The 18018-nt window shown below is 50.2% G+C and overlaps 1 long non-coding RNA gene across 1 annotated transcript; it reads left to right on the top strand.

Annotated features, from left to right (window-relative positions):
• The first annotated feature begins 9777 nt into the window (after window positions 1–9777).
• LOC131816645 (uncharacterized) lies at window positions 9778–17958 on the top strand. The gene is made up of 3 exons (XR_009348131.1): window positions 9778–9873; window positions 15311–15412; window positions 17870–17958. It is a non-coding gene; the product is annotated as an uncharacterized LOC131816645 (long non-coding RNA).
• The last annotated feature ends 60 nt before the right edge of the window (window positions 17959–18018 follow it).

Here is an 18018-nt window from a genome sequence, read left to right as displayed (position 1 = left end):
TCAGATTGGCAGTTCCTGACAGCAACTATTTCAAAACCATAACCTCATCAGATTTCCCCCCGATCGGCCGCCCTCAAGGCCCCCCTCTCCCAACTTAGAGTTTTCCATTGTAGAGAAGGGAAGAAATGCGGCTCTAATCCTCTCTGTTCCATGATTTCATCTCCTTCTCTGTCTTCCCAGGGGAGTCCCGGCAAACAGTCAGGGGAGGGAAGGTGGAGCAGGGAGGGTAGCCAGCACTCTTTTCATGGTCTGGGGGTGTTCTCCCAGACCTGCGGGGTGGGGGGGTTGGGAAGCAGGAGGGATAATCTACCTCGGCCCCAACAGCCAAATGGGAGCTGGAAACCTAGGAGGCTTCCTTGGGCCACCCTCCCCGTCCCTCTGCCCCAATTCACACACCGCTGATTTCACCTCCTTGACTCTGTCCCCAATGATCCATCACGAATACGCTTGCTGCCTGAGTGCAGGCGTCATCATTTCTCACCGGATTTTGCAACAGCTGCCTAAGTGGTCTCCCAGACTCCAGTGTTGTCTGCCTTGGGCCCCTCCTCTACCCAGCTGCCCAAATGAGCCACCAGGCCACCGCTCAACCGTGGGATAAAGTCCAAGCTCCCTGTGTGGCACTCCCGGTCCTCCTGTCCTCTCCTCTCGCCTGCTCCCCAGCCGCAGCTATCCCAGCATCCTCTTGGCTCTGGGCTAGTCAGCAACCCTGCAACCCTTATGGTGCTGTCCTTCCCCTCTGAAATGTGGCTCCTGCTGCTTTTCCTCCTCCAGGATGCCCCCCCCCACACACACACATGCATGCATGCATAGACACACACACTCACTCACTCACTCTGGCTGCACCGACCCATTTACAGGGGCTCCTGTAACCCTGTGCTTGTCTCTATCATGTACACTAACCACTTAACAAAAACTCATGCACTTATCTCTCACCCACTAAGCACCTTGAGGGGAGGATCTTCTCTAGGTTTGTACATATTTGGCTTTCCCAGCCCTTAGCAGAGCTTTTGGTCAATCAGCCTGCACCCCCCCCCCACCCCCACTCGTGTTTCAGGGAAACCAGGCAAGTGACCAGCTCCCCAACCGTCCGCTGCCTCTCATTTACTTCCAACCAGTCTCTCCTGCCGCCTGACACAACACCACCCTAAAGCCCTTCTTTTCTCCCTTTGAAAGAGGGCAGATGAGGGGGTCCTGGCTGGTTCAGTTGGTGGAGCATGCAACTCTTGATTGGGTGGTTTTAAGTTCGAACCTTATGTTGGGTATAGAGATTACATAAAAAAAAAAATAATAAAAGAAGGCAGATGAATGTGTACCCATCAACTTTTGCTCCCTCCCAAACCAAAATCACACTAAAACAACAACAACAACAATTTTTTAAAAGGCATGAGCCCACAAGAACAAAGAGACCAAGAGATGAGGAGAGGAAACAAGCCACAGCAGAAGAAAACTCAGTCTTACATCAGCCACAGGGAAAGCTGAGAACCAATCTGATTTTCACTGCCTGGATTTTAGCGCGGGGAACCGTGACACTGAGAACCCCCCGGAAGTTCTGTGGAATATGAGTGTGTGCTCAACTAAAGGAGATTGGTTGGCCATCTGAGAAACAGTGTCAGATTCCTGCCACACTCTGAACAACTGGTGGCGCAGGACTTCTCAGGGCCTTTAATAAGCTGCCATGCAGTGTATGTTGAGACTGTCCTGAAAGGTGATTCACTAGGTAGCATATTATAAACATTCTGATCCTTGAAATATTTTGTTTTCCACCTTTTAATGTCTTGAGGGACACAGCTCGGGCAATGTTGTAAAAATTAGCCCATGGCTGGGAAGGGGTGGGGACACCTGTCAGAGGTTAGTCCAAGTCACCATTTGAGAAACCTCAAGACTCAGGTCAGCTATGTCCAGTAATTCATTCCTTCTTTTTCCCTTCCTGCCTTCCTTCCTTCCTTCCTTCATCAAGTTTATTAAATGCCAGGTTGGGCACGCTGTGGAAACAACGATGAAAAAGACATTGTTTCCACCCTCAGGGGGCTGACTTCCTGGTGGGGAAGTCATTCTGTGCTCCCATAGGGACCCATCCAGATAACAGAAAGATCCAGCCTTTTCCCTTCCCCTCCCGAGAACCACCTTCTAGAATATTCAGAGGCATGTTGCCTCTGTGGGTTCCCAGATCGTAGCCCTCTGTGTGCCTTCCCTCCTCCCTGGCTCCCCCTCTCAGAACCTGCCCAGTTTAGTCTGGGGCCTCCTCCCCCAGCTGCTGGTTCTCCTGAGCTCCATTAACAGAGCTGGAGGCTCTTACAATCTTTCACTCAAGGCTTGAGCTAATATGAGGTTTTCAGACAGAAAGCCACTCGAGATTGAAAATCACCCATTGCTACACCAGGGTCAGCACACTTTTTCTATAAAGGCCCAAATAGTGAACATGTCCGGCTTTGCGGACCAAGAGGCAAAAGCAAGCATATTAGGTGTGCCCTTATATACCAATAGAAAGAGCGTATTTTCCATAAAATTTTAATTAATGAAATGCAAAGCATAGTGATTTCTTTGTAATACAGGTCTACTAATGAGAGGAATGGAATCTTCTTTGGGGGGGTAGTAAAACATTTTGTTTAATCAGTGCTCAAATTCAGTGTTTCCTATCAAACTAATTGCAAATGATCACCTGTAAAACCCATTTTTAACACAGGCCTTACGAAAACAGGTGGCAGGTGGGTTTGGCCTGTGGACCATGGGTTGCAAGCTCTGGCTGAGACATTCATCAGCCATTCCCTGCCTCCCTCACTAGCTCTCAAGCTGGGCTGTCATCCAATTGTCCTCTTCTGGCCTTTCTTCGCATCTTTTCTCCATCTACCCCTCCCCCACCCCACATCATTTCTTTATTATGGGAAGCATTTAAATCTGGTTAGGCAAAATGTTTCCTCTCTAGGCCGGGGGTCAGTAAGCTACTGTCTGTTCGATGGGCTAAGAATAGTTTCTTTTTTTTTTAAAAGAGTTTATTTATTTATTTGAGACAGAGAGAGAAAATGACTGAGTGGGGAGGGACAGAGGGAGAAGCAGTCTCTCCGCAGAGCAGGGAGCCTGATGCAGAGTGATCCCAGGACCCTGGAATCATGACCTAAGCCAAAGGCAGGTGCTTAACCCACTGAGCCACCTAGGCACCCCAGAATATTTTCTTCTAAAACAGTTTTATTGGGGCACCTGGGTGGCTCAGTGGGGTAAAGTCTCTGCCTTCAGCTCAGGTCATGATCTCAGGGTCCTGGGATTGAGCCCCGCATCGGGCTCTCTGCTCCGCAAGGAGCCGTGTCCTCCTCTCTCTCTGCCTGCCTCTCTGCCTACTTGTGCTCTCTGTCAAGTAAATAAATAAAATCTTTAAAAAAATTAAAAAAAAATTTTAAACAGCTTTATTGAGATACCATTCACACACCATATAATTAAAGTGTACATTTCAATGGTTGTTAATATTTACACAGATATGTGCAACCATCACCACAATCAATTTTAGGATATTTTCATCACTCCAAAAAGAAACTCTGTACCTTTTATCAGACATCTCCCTACTTCCCTAGTCCCCCAGTCTTAAACCGTTACTAGTCTACTTTCTGTGTCTATTAAGAATAGTTTTTATATTATTAAGTGTTTTTTTATTTTTTATTCCACTTTTTATTTTTTTAATTTTTTTTAAAAGATTTTATTTATTTATTTGACAGAGAGAAATCACAAGTAGATAGAGAAGCAGGCAGAGAGAGAGAGGGGGAAGCAGGCTCCCTGCTGAGCAGAGAGCCTGATGCGGGACTCGAACCCAGGACCCTGAGATGATGACCTGAGCCGAAGGCAGCGGCTTAACCCACTGAGCCACCCAGGCGCCCTCACTTTTTATTTTTATTTAAAGATTTTACTTATTTATTTATTTGAGAGAGAGCATAAGAGAGATCACGAGCAGAGAGGAGGAGTAGAAGGAGAGGCAGACTCCCTACTGAGCATGGAGCCCGAAACAGGGCTCTATTCCACGACCCAGGGATCGTGACCTGAGTCAAAATCAAGACTTGGATCCCGACTGTGCCACTTAGGTGCCCCTCTAATGCCCGTTTTTTAAAACAACAACTTCTTGGGGCGCCTGGGTGGCTCAGTGGGTTAAGCCGCTGCCTTCGGCTCAGGTCATGATCTCAGGGTCCTGGGATCGAGTCCCGCATCGGACTCCCTGCTCGGCAGGGAGCCTGCTTCCCTCTCCCTCTCTCTCTCTCTCTCTCTGCCTGCCTCTCCATCTACTTGTGATTTCTCTCTGTCAAATGAATAAATAAAATCTTAAAAAAAAAAAAAAACAAAAAAACAACTTCTTGACAGTGTGGCAGGTGCAAAAGGTTGAGCCCCAGGCAGAAGGCTGGCTGTTGTAGGTAGACTGGGAAGCCCATGGACACAGAGATGAGAGATCCCAGGGCCCCAGACTGCCATGGGCACAGCAGGGACTAGAGAATGGGCCTCCCATCAAGTCCCCGGGAAGACCGAGCACTTGAAATTCACATACACCCCCCGCGCCCCCATATCTCTGGGTAAGAAACTGACTCTGTGGCACAAACCCTGGGCACATGGGGAAGAAAACAGAAACACTGAAGTTACCATTCTCTGCAGCCCGTCAGGATCAAGTCTGAAGAGAGACAGTTGAGTTCTAGAAAACACAGCTTTCGTTCTACGCTTCTGAAGTTTGTGGTCTGACACTTATGCCTCCTGCAAAGGTAGATGGTGGAATTGGGACTGGAAGCCAGGTGTTTCGACTCCCAAAGCACAGCTGTTCTCCCGCACCTGCTGTCACTTGTGTTAGAGATCTCTGCCCTGTGTCTCCTTCCTCCGTAGCTGGGAAGCCTCCAAGGGCAGGGTCTGGGCTGTGTTCAGCTTCAGGGGCTAAAGTCTGGCACACGGCAGATGTTTTATAAAAGTGTATTGATTTGGTCCAAAAGGGACTGGGCGGGGAGGGGGCTCTTGATGAGTTTTGGTCTTCAGGCAGCATGGTGTCCCCTTGGTTACTGATCCGCTAATGTTCTGTAGGGAGATTGCAACAGCTGACTTGGGAGCCAGGGTGGAAAGGATGGGTTGGTCTCTGCTTGGCCATTGTGCTGTGTGTGGCCCCTGCTCATGTTTGGGTCTCTGTTTCCCAGAAGTGTTATCTCAGGGCTTGTCTCCAACACCTTAAATCTGCGAGGGCGCTGTGGGGCTTGTGGAGTTGGGGTGAGGGGCTTAGGAACAGCCTTCTCACTTCCCTTTGCGGTCCTGGATTGAGGGGTGTTACCCCAAGGAGGAAGAGGGGGAAGAGGAGGAGAGGAAGGAATTGGGTAAGGACTGTGGGGGGGTCATCCTTGCAGACTCATGGAGCCAGGGGGAAGGGACCTGATTTTATAGAGAAGTCAGAGAGAACCAGAAAGGCGAGGTTACTGGACCCAAGATCACGGAGCTCAAGTTGGCCAGCCAGCTTCAAAGAAGATCTAGTGACTCTCAGGGATCAATCAGCAACACCTCACAGTTCCACTGGGCTCCGACTCTATTCCTGGAATTCGGTGGCTGTAAGATTAACCCCAGGATGGCAACGGGAGTGTCCACTGATGACCACATAGTCACCCCAGGAAACCGGCCTCCAGCCTCAGCTAAGGGAAGGCAGGTGAAGGGAAGGATGTTGCATTTCTCTGAGCATTTTTGTTGCCTACATACTGCTTTCTAGGAACACCCGCCTCTTTTCTTTCAGACCTCACATCTTCGGGTCTGGCCACAGAAAATCTCCGGCGGTAGAACATGGATGTGATGCTTTCAGAATCCTGGGTTCTTAAACATACCCCAGCACTTTGTTTCATGAAAGGGAAGAGCCTCGTGGCCCCAGTCACTCTGGGGCTAGGGTCCATGTGTGTTGGGGTGGCCTAGTACAACTGTCCTGAGCTGGGGTCTCATACCGCTGGCTTTGATGCCCACCCCACCCCTTGGGTGCCACGTGTCCATCCCTTGTCACCCTGTGCCTCGGTATACTGATCTGTAAAATGGGGATCATGGTTACATCTTTTTCGTGGTGTTACTGTGACAATTAAGTGAAACGAGGCACAGTACCTGACCCAGAGGGAGCATTTGATGAATGTTGATGTTCTTTCTTTAATCTTTCTGTTTTATTGAGATATAATTGACCCCCAGCACTGTTTAACGTGTACAACATAATAGCTCGACTTACATATATTGCGAAATGATCACCACAAGAAATTTAGTTAATGCCCAGCATCTTGTATAAAAAAAAAAAGAAAGAAAAAATATTTTGGGGATGCCTAGGTGGCCTAGTTGGTTAAGCATCAACTATTGGTGTTGGCTCAGGTCATGAACTCAGCGTCCTGGGATTGAGCCCCGCATGGGGCTTTGTGCTCAGCAGGGAGTTTGCTTGTCCCTTTCCCTCTGCCCCTCCCCCTGCTCACACTCTGTCTCTCTCTTATAAAGAAATCTTTAAGATTTTATTATTTTTTATTTTTTTAAAGATTTTATTTATTTATTTGAGAGAGAGATCACAAGTAGGCAGAGAGGCAGGCAGAGAGAGAGGAGGAAGCAGGCTCCCCGCTGAGAAGAGAGCCCGATATGGGCCTCGATCCCAGGACCCTGGGATCATGACCTGAGCCGAAGGCAGAGGCTTTAACCCACTGAGCCACCCAGGTGCCCTAAGAAATCTTTTAAAAAACCTTTTTTTTCCTTGTGACGAGAACTTCTACTCTCTTAGCACCTTTCAAATACACCATACAATAGTGTTAACTACAGTTATCATATGCGTTTTGACATTCTTCTTATTAGATTTATTACTATTTTTAGAAACAGCTCTGAATGGGAGTTCATGGGGGATAGCCCCGTGGCGTGGTCTGTACCAGCTCTGAGCACCAGAAGTAGAGCCATGCATAATTCTAAACCGTCTAGTAGTCATGTCAAAAAAAGGCAAAGCTGAACTGGTAAAATTAACTTTCATAATTTATTTTATTGAACCCAATATATCTAAAATATTATCGTTTTGATGTGTAAACAGTAAAACAGACTCAGTGATATATTAGGTATTGTTTTCTTTTTTCTTTTAAATTTATTTGAGAGAGAAATCACAAGTAGACGTAGAGGCAGGCAGAGAGAGAGAGGGAAGCAGGCTCCCTGCCGAGCAGAGAGCCTGATGCGGAACTCGATCCCAGGACCCTGAGAGCATGACCTGAGCCGAAAGCAGTGGCTTAACCCACTGAGCCACCCAGGCGCCCCAAGGTATTGTTTTCATATTAAATCTTTTTTCCTTGTTTTCATATTAAATCCTTGTTCCTGTTTTCACATTAAATCTTTGAGTAAGTGTGTATTTCACACAGCATTTCTTTCTTTCTTTTTTTTTTTTTTTTTAAGATTTTATTTATTTATTTGACAGAGAGAGACACAGCGAAGAGAAGAAACACAAGCAGGGGGAGTGGGAGAGGGAGAAACAGGCTTCTTGCCAAACAGGGAGCCTCGATCCCAGGACCCTGGGACCATGACCCAAGCTGAAGGCAGATGCTTAACCAACTGAGCCCCCTAGGCCCCCAACACACAGTGAGTGCATCCTGATGCAGACTTAGGCACGGTTCAAACACCCAGGAGTCATCACGTGGCCAACGGGACCACACTGGACCGCGTTGTGTGTCTTCTAGCTCCCTATGTCCTGATTGCCCAGCGCAGGTAACTAGCTATGACAGCCCCTTCACTGACCTCTTTTCCTTCCCCGCCCCAGTCCCCACGTCCCTATTGGCGTTTCCTGGCCATTTCCTCCCCTCAATAAACCACGTGCCCTTGAAGACTTGTTCCAGGGACTGCTTCTGCAAGGATGTGGCCCTAAACAGGGGGTGTGGAGGCTCTTTTATCCTCCCGCTGCTTCAGGGAAGCCGGGAAGAAAAGTCTCTTTTTCTTTTAGAAGGAGTGCTGGGGTGCACAGAGGGCCTGAGAGTTGCTGACTGTCCCCCAGCAGGCTTGTGGCCCAACCACGTGCAGAAGGTAAGTGTTCTCTCTTCCTGCTTGCACCTACACCGGACAAAATATTTTCTAAACCAGGAGAACAGTGTTTGTTTGCTGCCTGTGCCCCACGAAGGTAGCTTGCCTTGTAGACAGTCCTGCCTGGCTGGCAGTGAGATCCCATGGAGGCTGTGGACACAGCCTGAGACATCCGTGAGGGCCAGTGGCAGCTGGAGGGGACTTGGGCTCCCTCGAAGGGCATGATGGGAAGATTGCCCTTGGTTCCTCTAACCTCATATATCCAGCAAGGACAGCAGACAAGATCTCCTGGAGGGGGGTGGGGCAGGGAAGGAAGGAAAAAAAAAAATCTCCCATCTGTTGAGTATTAACCTCTGAACCATTTAACCAAACATTGGCTTCTTCTGTCATTTGATAAGGTGTATCCAGCGAAGGGAGATGAGAAAATTGGGGGGTTATTCTTTTAAATGACATCAGCAGGGAGTTTGTTTCTGCCACAGAGCTCGGAGGGTCCCATCTGAGCCATCACATCACCGCCAGCACACTCAAGGACAGATCTGAGTGCTTTCCTCTGCCTGGGCGTTCAGGCATTTGCAGGGATATTAAAAAAAAAAGAAAGAAAGAAAAAAGAGAAAAGAAAGAGCAAGAGGGATTTGAAAATAAAGCCCATGCACGGCAGGCTGTCTGCCCTGGGCCAGCGCTGCAGGAAGGGTGATTATGGAGGAAGGAATGGTTTGTGTCACCGTCACATGGAAATGTCCGACGGCTTTTCTGCAGAGACAACACCTCTCAGTCTTCCAGAGACTGTGTGTACAGACTTCCGGAGCTGTCGGGGACCTCCGAGGCCATCTTGCCCGTCCCGGCCCCCTTGAGTGGAGTTTCTTGGTGGGATGGGCCAACAAGCAGTCTAGACAGATAGGGACCTCCAGGGCTGGCCAGCTGGCTTCTGCTGGCAGATCTGACCTGTCGAGAGGACATCGGGTCCTGGTCTGAAGCGGGGGGAGCCCAGGCTTTGGCTGTTGTCTCCGGTCTAGCTCTCCCTCTCCTGACCTCCAACTGATGGGAGCCGGTCATCTCCCCAGGCCGCACCCAGGCCTCCTGGGAGGTGAACTGAGTCCTGGAGGGAGTCAGGAGTCTGTTATAAGTGCCTTGTATGACCCTAAACTAGCTCCTTCTCTGTGGGCCTCAGTTTCCCCATGGGTCAAAGGAGCTGGATGAGGTGGTCTCCGCGATCTTGTCTCTGCTGCTTGGTGGGTTTGTTCATAGCCTTCCTTCAATGGGGAGGAAGCTGCGCTCTCTGCTTCTGCCGGTGGCCCGCAGCTGGGTGTCGGACATCTTTTCCGCCCTCTTTTCTAGACCTGTCTCCCTGAAGCTTTACTCTGTTTCTCAGGGCCTCCCTCCCCGGTTGCCAGAACTGACAGGGTCTCACTTTTCACCTGTCTCCTCCCCCGGACTCCCTAGTCTTGTACGTTCTACGTCACTTCTCTGGGGGAAGAGGAGGGCAATCTGCTCTCCCTAAGCCCTGATGAGCCCCAGGCTCCGGGCTGGGCTCTTTCATACATGTTAACTCATTTAACCTTCCCAGCCCTTCAGAGACAAGGATGAGTCTCACTTCAGGGGAAACTGAGGCTCAGAAAAAAGCATGGCTTGGCCAAACTCCCACACTAGGAAGAGGTAAGCCAGGACTCAGACCAGATCAGTTTGATTCTAAAGGCCAGATTCTTTCCGCTGCATCACAGAACACCTTCCCTGTGTCACTTAGCCTTCTGGAGTCTTCCTGGGCGAGATTCCTTCCTGGGTGAGGCTCCAGGCTCCTTCAGGGCAGAATGGTAGAGCAGGCCAAGCATGGAATCTTCCTCCAAAGACCTACCTCCTCACAGACAGGGGAAGAGGGAGGTAAGTAATAAGTCTCCGAAACTGGTTGGGACATGAGAATAATTAACTTGAGCCCAGGGTTCCCCTGTGTGTGACCTCACGCCAGTTCCATTTTCCATCCCAGGCCGTGCCCAGTTTCATCCAGCAACCTGGCTCACTAGAGTTGACTTCTCTGAGTCCCACACAGCAGCCCCAAGGGGCATAAGGCAAGGTGCCATCACTTCCCACACAGGATAGCTGTGCGACCTTGGGCTAAGTCGCTCCAACTCTTAGAACTTGGTTTCCTCATCTGCATAATGGCCATAATCACTCACCCGCCTTAACAGACAGTGACCGTGAAGGGACTTCATTGGCTCTGATGTAAAAAATGCTCTTTTCCCTCCTCTGTCATAGTGCCTATCCCAAGGGTCACTGGTAACGCAGGCCTGGAGAACATTTGTTGGATGCATACGAGTCACGAACCTTCGGACAGCCCTTTAAAGTTTACCGAATGCCTCTACACTCTAGAAGTCGTCACTTCTCCCAACAGACCTTTCAGAAGGCAGGGCTGCCCTTCCTCTTGGTCTTACAGTCAAGGAAACTGAGGCGCATCTTTTATGGCTCCCAGTGGGCCAAGGGGTTGGGGCGCTTTCCGCTGACAGCTCTCTGTCTTCTTGTCATTTGGAGAGAGCGGGCCTGGAAGGGCAGCTCCGCCGCCAGCTGCGGCCCAGATGTGGAGGCCTGGCCGGCCACAAAGGAGGTGGGTGGGTGGGAACATCCTGCCATTTCCTCCCTCGAAGACAAATGGCTCAGGGGCCACTGGAGGCTCTGGAGGTTGTGGCTGGATTAGGAGGCTCCCCAGAGCCTCAGTGAGGCGGGAGCCATGCTCGTCCTGAAAACAGCTCCTCTATGTGAGGTGGCCGCTGGGAGGAAGCGGTCCGAGGGCCTGCGCTCCGTAAGCGGCTCCCCTCTCCTCAGAGCACGACTCTCTAAATAAGTCTGTTGAATCCCTCGGTCCTGAAGGCCCTCGTGCTGGTGTGGGCAGAGGCCATCTTGGGCAGCATTCTGTTTGTTCAGTTGGTTTTGGGGGGGAAGGAATAGCATTTTGAACTCTTTCTGATGGCTGTGGCGTGAACAGACACACATTCACACACAGAGAACCATACATATGGTGTACACACTCACGCACCTGTACACACGTACACACACACACACACCATGCTTGTGTGCACACACGCGCGTTCATCCACACCTCCCAAGACCAGAATTGAGCTCCCTGGAGCCCTCGGAGCTCCCTTGAGCCCCTCAGGGGAGGAGGGAAGGAAGCTGGGTGTCATATATCATCTCTCTCCAAACAGGCGGTGTCCTCTCTGCCCAAAGTGGGGGTGGGGATGGTCGACAACCAGGAATGGGTCTTGGGAAAGAGCCCCTCTGACCCATATTTCACAGACACCCCAGACAGAGCCTGCTGTCAGGAGCGCTGTCTAATTTCCTCTCCTGACTGCCGGCCCAGATCCCCCCAACAAAGAGGGGCATTGTGTCCTCCTCGCTGCCCGGGCATCTGCTCCACAGAGATCCGTCAGGGGACGCGCAAAGGGGATTTGGGGGATGAAGGCGCTGTATCCCCCAGAAGGGCCACAAATTCTTGAGCAGAAAGAGCTCGGTCCAGGCCGAGGGGGACCCCCCAGCCTCCCAGCAGTCCTCTGGGCCCCCCTCCTCCACACCCTGGAAGAGCTTCTCCTCAGGTCTTTCAGGGAAGAGGTGGGTGAGGAAAACATTTACAGGGTAGTGGCGGTGGACGAGAAAGCATTTGAAGGGGGCTGGGCGTCCCCACCCTCTCTTGGAAGAAACGCAGCCTTGAGCCCTTGGCCTCCCCTTCTGGGGGGGACTTGCCGGCCTGTGGGGGCGGCCTTCAGGGAAGTAGTCCTTGGTTTTTGCTGCTCGACATCTTTCGCAGGTTGGGCATTCTGGGGAGGGCACAGGGGTCCTGGGAGGCAATGCTGAGCCTGGACAGAACCAAGGGAGAGTGGCTGGCGAGGGGGAGGACCCGGGACCAAGAGCTACTGAAAGACTTCCAAGAATGCGGGCCAGCCCTGCCCTGGGTGTCCACTTTCTGATTCCCTCCTGGGGACACCTACCGAGAGGCTGCTCCTCTCCAGGTGCCAGGCCAGTGGGTCAAGTCCTCAGGATGGCCTCCCGTGGGGACTGTATGTGTATTGGCTGCGGGTGTGGGCAGTGCTTCAATAGCTGAATCACGAGCCCAAGGTGCACTTGGACGGGGGGCAGGGGATGTTTGCAGTCACAGTGTGGAAGTGGACAGGGCTTTGCGCTGGGTCAGCAAATCCAAGGCGAACATGGAGCCAGCATCCTCCACGCCCTTGACCTCCATCACTATCCCCTGGGTCTTCTCAGCAGGGCTTCTTATCTGGACAGCTTCGTGCTTTGGAAACATTTTGCCCCAAGTGTCTGTTCATCCTTTGAACTCAAGGCAGAGCAGGCTCTTAGAATGCTCAGGAAATTGGCCCCTAGAGGGTACATAGCTTGCTTAAAGTCACACGGCAAACAAGTAGGAGAGCAGAGCAGAGCCCAAGACACAGGCCTCCTTCTCTCTATTTTGTACTTTGTTGTCACTGGGTTGCAGCCTTCCTGTAGAAGAAGAAAATTGTCGAGAACATAGTGTATGTGTGTGTGTGTGTGTGTGTGTGTGTGTGAGAGAGAGAGAGAGAGAGAGAGAGAGAAGAGACAGACAGGGTGGGGTACAGAACAGAAAGACAAGAGACAGAAGAGTCTCTTTGAACCAGGCCCTGTGCTAGGTTCTCTGTAGACCGGACCCCATTGTTCTGGGGACAGGCTACCTCATCTCCACTCACCATGCCCAGGACTTTGCACATAATTGGCCCTCAAGAAATGTTTTCATGGAATGAATGAATGAATGAATGAAGTTAGTCAACCCTCCCATCAACCGGTGAGTAAAACACCATATCTATAGAAGCACTTTTCAGCAGATGTTTTCATGCACAAGTTCTGGGATGAGAAAACGAGGCTCAGAGACGTGAAGCCACTTCATGAAAGTCACACAGCCAGGCAGTAGCAGAGTCTGTGTGGGAGCTGAATTCAGTGTGTTAGTCTCTGCAGCCCGTGGTGGTGGGGGGTGGGGGTGCAGAGGAAGGAAGGGGGTCTGAGGAAGGGATTCCTCCTCCAGCAATGCAGAGGGCAGGAAAGGAAAGCAATGTGAAAGGAGCAAGGGCCCAGAGGCAGGCGGCCCGCTCCGCTCTCTAGCCAGGTGTGCTGGGTGCTTTAGACAGGATTTGTGTTCCTGGAAAACCGGTTTTAAATCACTTTTAAAAACACAAATAAACCCATCCTTTTCAGCCACTGGGGAAGCCTGCAGCTTGACGGAAGTCTCCAGCACGTTTTCTTTTACACCGCGAGGGACTCTGTAGAGACTGGGGAGTTTGCCCTCCTGGATTTTCTCAGAGCGTGGTCAGTCTGCAGGATGGTGGAGAAATCCCACCACGGGGCTCTGGCCCAGATGAGCACAGCTCTTCAGGGGGGGCCCGCAGACCCAGCTGAGCCTGCTGCCTTCCCAATAATGCTGGAGTTAAGCCCAGCCATGGGCCCCAGCTCCGGGGACAGGCTGGAGTCCTGAGCCAGCAGCTCCGGTTAGGAAATTAATAAAGAAAGAGAAGCTCTTGCAGCCAGGCCCACGGTGAGAGACGAGTTAGGTCATGTCTCTTTCTGTTCAATCGGATATTAGTCCCGACCCTGATGTCACCTTCAAGCTATTAAACATCACCCTCAGAAATTCAGCGTGAATTGCTCAAGGCTCTTATCAGGCGTGCCTCTGAGCTTGCTGTCATCAGGGGCCAGGCCGTGATCCTGCTTTTGTGCCAACTTCAGGTCAAAAGGGAGATGTTCCTTTAGAATTCAGTCAGGACTCAGGGCTGGGAGTGGGGGAGTGAGTGACAGAGAATCTTGGTCCTTTGGCCAGAATCAGAGATCATTTCCTTGGGCCACAGAAACAGGATGGGTGGCCAGTGTCTCTCTTTCGGCGTGGCATGGTGGACCTGGTGGACTCAAGAGACCTGGATGGCATCAAGTCATCCAGTCTAACCGGCTTTTGGACCACAGCCTCCCCTACGTCGTGGGCTATGTGGCCAGCAATGGGCACTTGCAAGCTGGGAAGCCAGGCGATGCCAATAGGCTAGCAATTCCCTCTTCCATCCATCCGTCTATGGGTCCGTCCATGCACATGGATGGACATCCAGTGCAATAATTATTTTTTGAGCACTTACTGTGTACTGGACATCACGCTATCATCTGGAAGGAAAACAGTCAGGGAAACACAACCCCCTTTCCCTCCTCTAGCTTGGAGATCAGACCACAAATGAACACGCAAACAACAAAGACAAGAATTATAAATTATGGCACTAGCCGTCAAGGAAGAAACACAGGTGGGAAGACAGGGATCAAAGGGTAGGAGCGGCCTGGGGAGGATGTGGTAGTAGAAGAAGGGTGTCAAGGTATTTTTGAAGGTGTCTGTTCAGGATTTACAGCGAAGGGGACTGAAGGGGTACAACCAGGAAGAGAAGGAACATGGTGACAGCCCAGAGCCGTGGTGGCCAAGAGCTGATGTGATTGGCAATTGCTGTGCTGGTAACTATACGGGATTAGCTGGTGGAGAATATATAGCTTTAAAGGCAAGGAAAGAAAGCCACCCACCCCGAGCTCTTCTGGTTACTGGAACTAGGATGCTTTAGGGATTCAAATCGGAATACACAGACCTTTGCTAGACACCCATTCTTTTCTTTGACTAGAGGAGCCATGAGAAATGTATGCATTCTTCCCAGGGCCCCAGCCCTGGCAGGTAGATTTCTGAAGTCCTGAGCCCCACCAAGGCCCTTTTACCGGGAAATGGATCCCCTATTCGCTTCGCTTCCTCTCTGCCTCTCTCTGCAGGGCAGTCGCACACCTGCTTGTCCTTGATGCTCTCTCAAGGATGGAGAAGCCCATTACTGAAAAGTTACGATATGGGAATTCTTGGCTCTTTGGATTCCTACCAAGCCCCCCCTGTGTCACCATCACTGGTTCACATCGGGGAGTCGTCAGAGGGTGGTCTTGCTTCTTTCGTACAGCTTGGCACCCAAGATGAGGCAGAGGATTCTCACTCATTTGAGGAGCGGCCTGTTCTAGCTACCGTTCGCTGGTCAACGAGATGCCGGTGCTGCAGCATGGGAGGAGCGCCGGGACTGCTCCAGAGAAACCAGAAATCATTTGATGGACGTGTGTGTGCGCCTCTCGTTTCTCCATGAGACTCCCCACAACAGAGTTCTTCACTGTGTTTATTGGGGGAATTTAACTTCTTACATTGAAAGAGACTTTTTTTCCTATTGGTTTTAGAAATTAATGTTGCTGCTTGATGTTGAAAATTAGTTGGGTCATATTCGTACATTAAAATGTGCTCTGTGTTCCTTTCCAGGAGTCCCTTCAAGTGCTCCTAGATGCCTAAGTCCTTGGAGAGGGAAAGAACCAGGAATGTAGGAGAGAAATCACATGGGGGCCCGTGTGTGTATGCAGAAGGGTGAGTGGTTTGGTGTTGCTGGAGCACAGAATTGTGTGGCCGGGGGGGTGAGACAAAGTGGTAGAGGTAGGCAGGGACGAGGGCAGGGGAATTTTGGAATCCGGCGAGGAGTTTTGAACTTTATTTTGTAGATGATGGGATGCCATTGACCGATTTTAAATCTGGGTTGATCAAAGTTGGATTGTGTGTGTGTGTGTGTGTGTGTGTGCGCGCGCGCGCATGTGACTATTTTAGGGGATGGACTTTGCAGAGTCTCAGATCAGAAGGAAGGAGAGCTCCTGGGGGGTTTCATTCAAGTGAAAGATGTTGACAGTCTGGACAAAGATCACAGGGGGAATGAGGAGAACCTGCACAGGAAGTGAAATGAGCAAAACCTGGTAATTGATTGGCTCTGAGATGCAAACAGTATCAACAATGTGTCCTCAGTCTCCAGGATGCATGAATGGGTAGGTTGTTGTGTCACCAGCTAATAATGGAGGATTCAGAATACAGAATATGAGGTTTAGAATCTCGGGGTAATGGAGATTTTCCCTTACATATTTTGAGTTTGAGATGCCTGTAGTCACCCAGGTGGTAGGAGCAGTAGGGAGCGGAATATGAAAACTTAAGCTCCCAGGTCCTGGGTGGGGAGGTTTGGGCTGGGGCCAGAATGCCTGGATTCAAATCCCAGCTCTATCACTGGCGATCAGTGTTCACACAGTGGGGCAGCAGTAACAAATGATCCCCACATCTAACGGCTTACGGCAAACTTCTCTGTCCTCACTGATACACATGAAGGTTGTGGGTTTGGTTTTGGCTTTGTTCCACATCTTTCTCATTCCGGATCGCAGGCTCATGGTGGAATCATCCCAGCCTTGGGCAGAGGGAAAAGCGCCATGGCAGAGACATGAGGACTCTAAAACTTTCACTAGCTGGAGCGCTCGGCTCTTCTAGTCACATTCTATTGGCCAAAGCCAACCACATGGACAAGCCTGGGGTCAGTGAAGTGGGGAAGTACACACCTCCCATGGGAGATACAGCACATGGCAATGATCAAGGAGCCATATTGCCCCAGTGGAGAAAGGAGGAAGTTGTTGGGCCCGATTGTATGCTCTACCACAACCACTGACCAGCTGTAAAACCTCGGTGGTTTACTCAACTTTTCCCTTGCCTTGGTCACCTCATCAGTAAAACAGGAATTCTGGTACTCACTCTTGGGATTGTTATGTAAAGCACTTAGAATAGTGCCCAACACAGTGCAGAGTAAACGGTGTATGAATGTAGGTGGAGGGAAGGAAGGAGGGGAGGAGGAGTTCTCTCTCCATGGGTACAGCGTTTCAGTTTGGGAAGACGAAAAAGTTCTGGAAAGGGATAGTGACCACAGTTGTACAACAGTGGGACAGTACTTAACGACACAGAGCTGTATGCTTAAAGATGGTTAAAATTCTACGTTATGCATATTTTACCCCAATAAAAAACATGTAGGTAGATGGAATCATCTGGGCAGAGCGTGAAGAGTGCGGAAGGCAGTAGGAAGAAGGCAGAAATTCGGGAACTAGCAGTGGGGGCAAAAGCATGGAAGACAGAGAAGGAATATTCTGGATAGACAAGGAAAAAAAGCAGGAGAGACCGATATCCTCTGAAGCCAGGGGAGTAGAGTTAAGACAGAGTGTTGGAATGCTCGAGGGTGTCTGTTTTGCTTGTCTTTGAACCTGAACCTTCTCTTTAGCACCTTGCTTTTGTGGGTCTGTTTTCCTCTGCCAGCTCCTGATGATGTCATTTCCGGTCAGTGCCCACGCTGTGCCCAGACTGCCTCGAGGCCGAATCCTGGCCTGGTCTCCTCTCTTGGCTCCCTCCCTCCCCACTCTGTAGCCAGTTCTATTTTGTCCGTGGCTAACATCTTGGTGAGACCAATCTTTTTAAATTAAAAAGACATAGGATTGAGGACATTTCTTCTTTTTTATTTTTTATTACTATTTGTGGGTACTGTTCTATTCTGAGACCACAAAACCTCCAAATTCTGAACTTTAAAATTAGGCGGGGACGGGGGCGGCACCTGGGTGACTCAGTCTATTGAGCATCTGATTTTTTATTTTGGCTCAGGTCATGATCTCAGGGTCACAAGATCGAGCCCCGCGTCAAGCTCTGTGCTCGGTGTGAGAGTCTGTTTGAGATTGTCTCTCTCCCTCTTCCTCTGCCTCCCACTACCCCTCAATTAGGGGTGGTTAGTTTATGGTCAAGATTCTTTTATTAACAAAAGAATTCATCTTCTGTTTACAGAACTTTAGTGATTTGATAAGCCGTAGGTGAGGCAACCCGACAGCTAACATTTTATAAGGGGAAAGAAGCACAACACAATTGCAAAGGGAGAACAACATAGTTTTTCCAATGATAATGTTTGCACCCCCACATTTTGAAGAGCCTAAAGGGGGATACCTTGGTCCAAATGATTCCTTCCCTTTTTTTCTTTGTTTTTAGACATCGTCCAGATGATCATCCCACGAACCTCAGAGGGCTGCACACAGAGAGAATGTGGTTCTTAGCTCTGCAAAGAAAAAGGCCCGAGAACTATCCTCTTCTATTGATTTTATTTCTCCAAGAGTTTTCTTACTAAGTGAATTAACCTT

This window comes from Mustela lutreola, chromosome 15 (genome assembly GCF_030435805.1).
Source record: "Mustela lutreola isolate mMusLut2 chromosome 15, mMusLut2.pri, whole genome shotgun sequence".
NCBI classification, from domain to species: domain Eukaryota; kingdom Metazoa; phylum Chordata; class Mammalia; order Carnivora; family Mustelidae; genus Mustela; species Mustela lutreola.
This window is presented reverse-complemented; position numbering and strand designations above follow the sequence as displayed.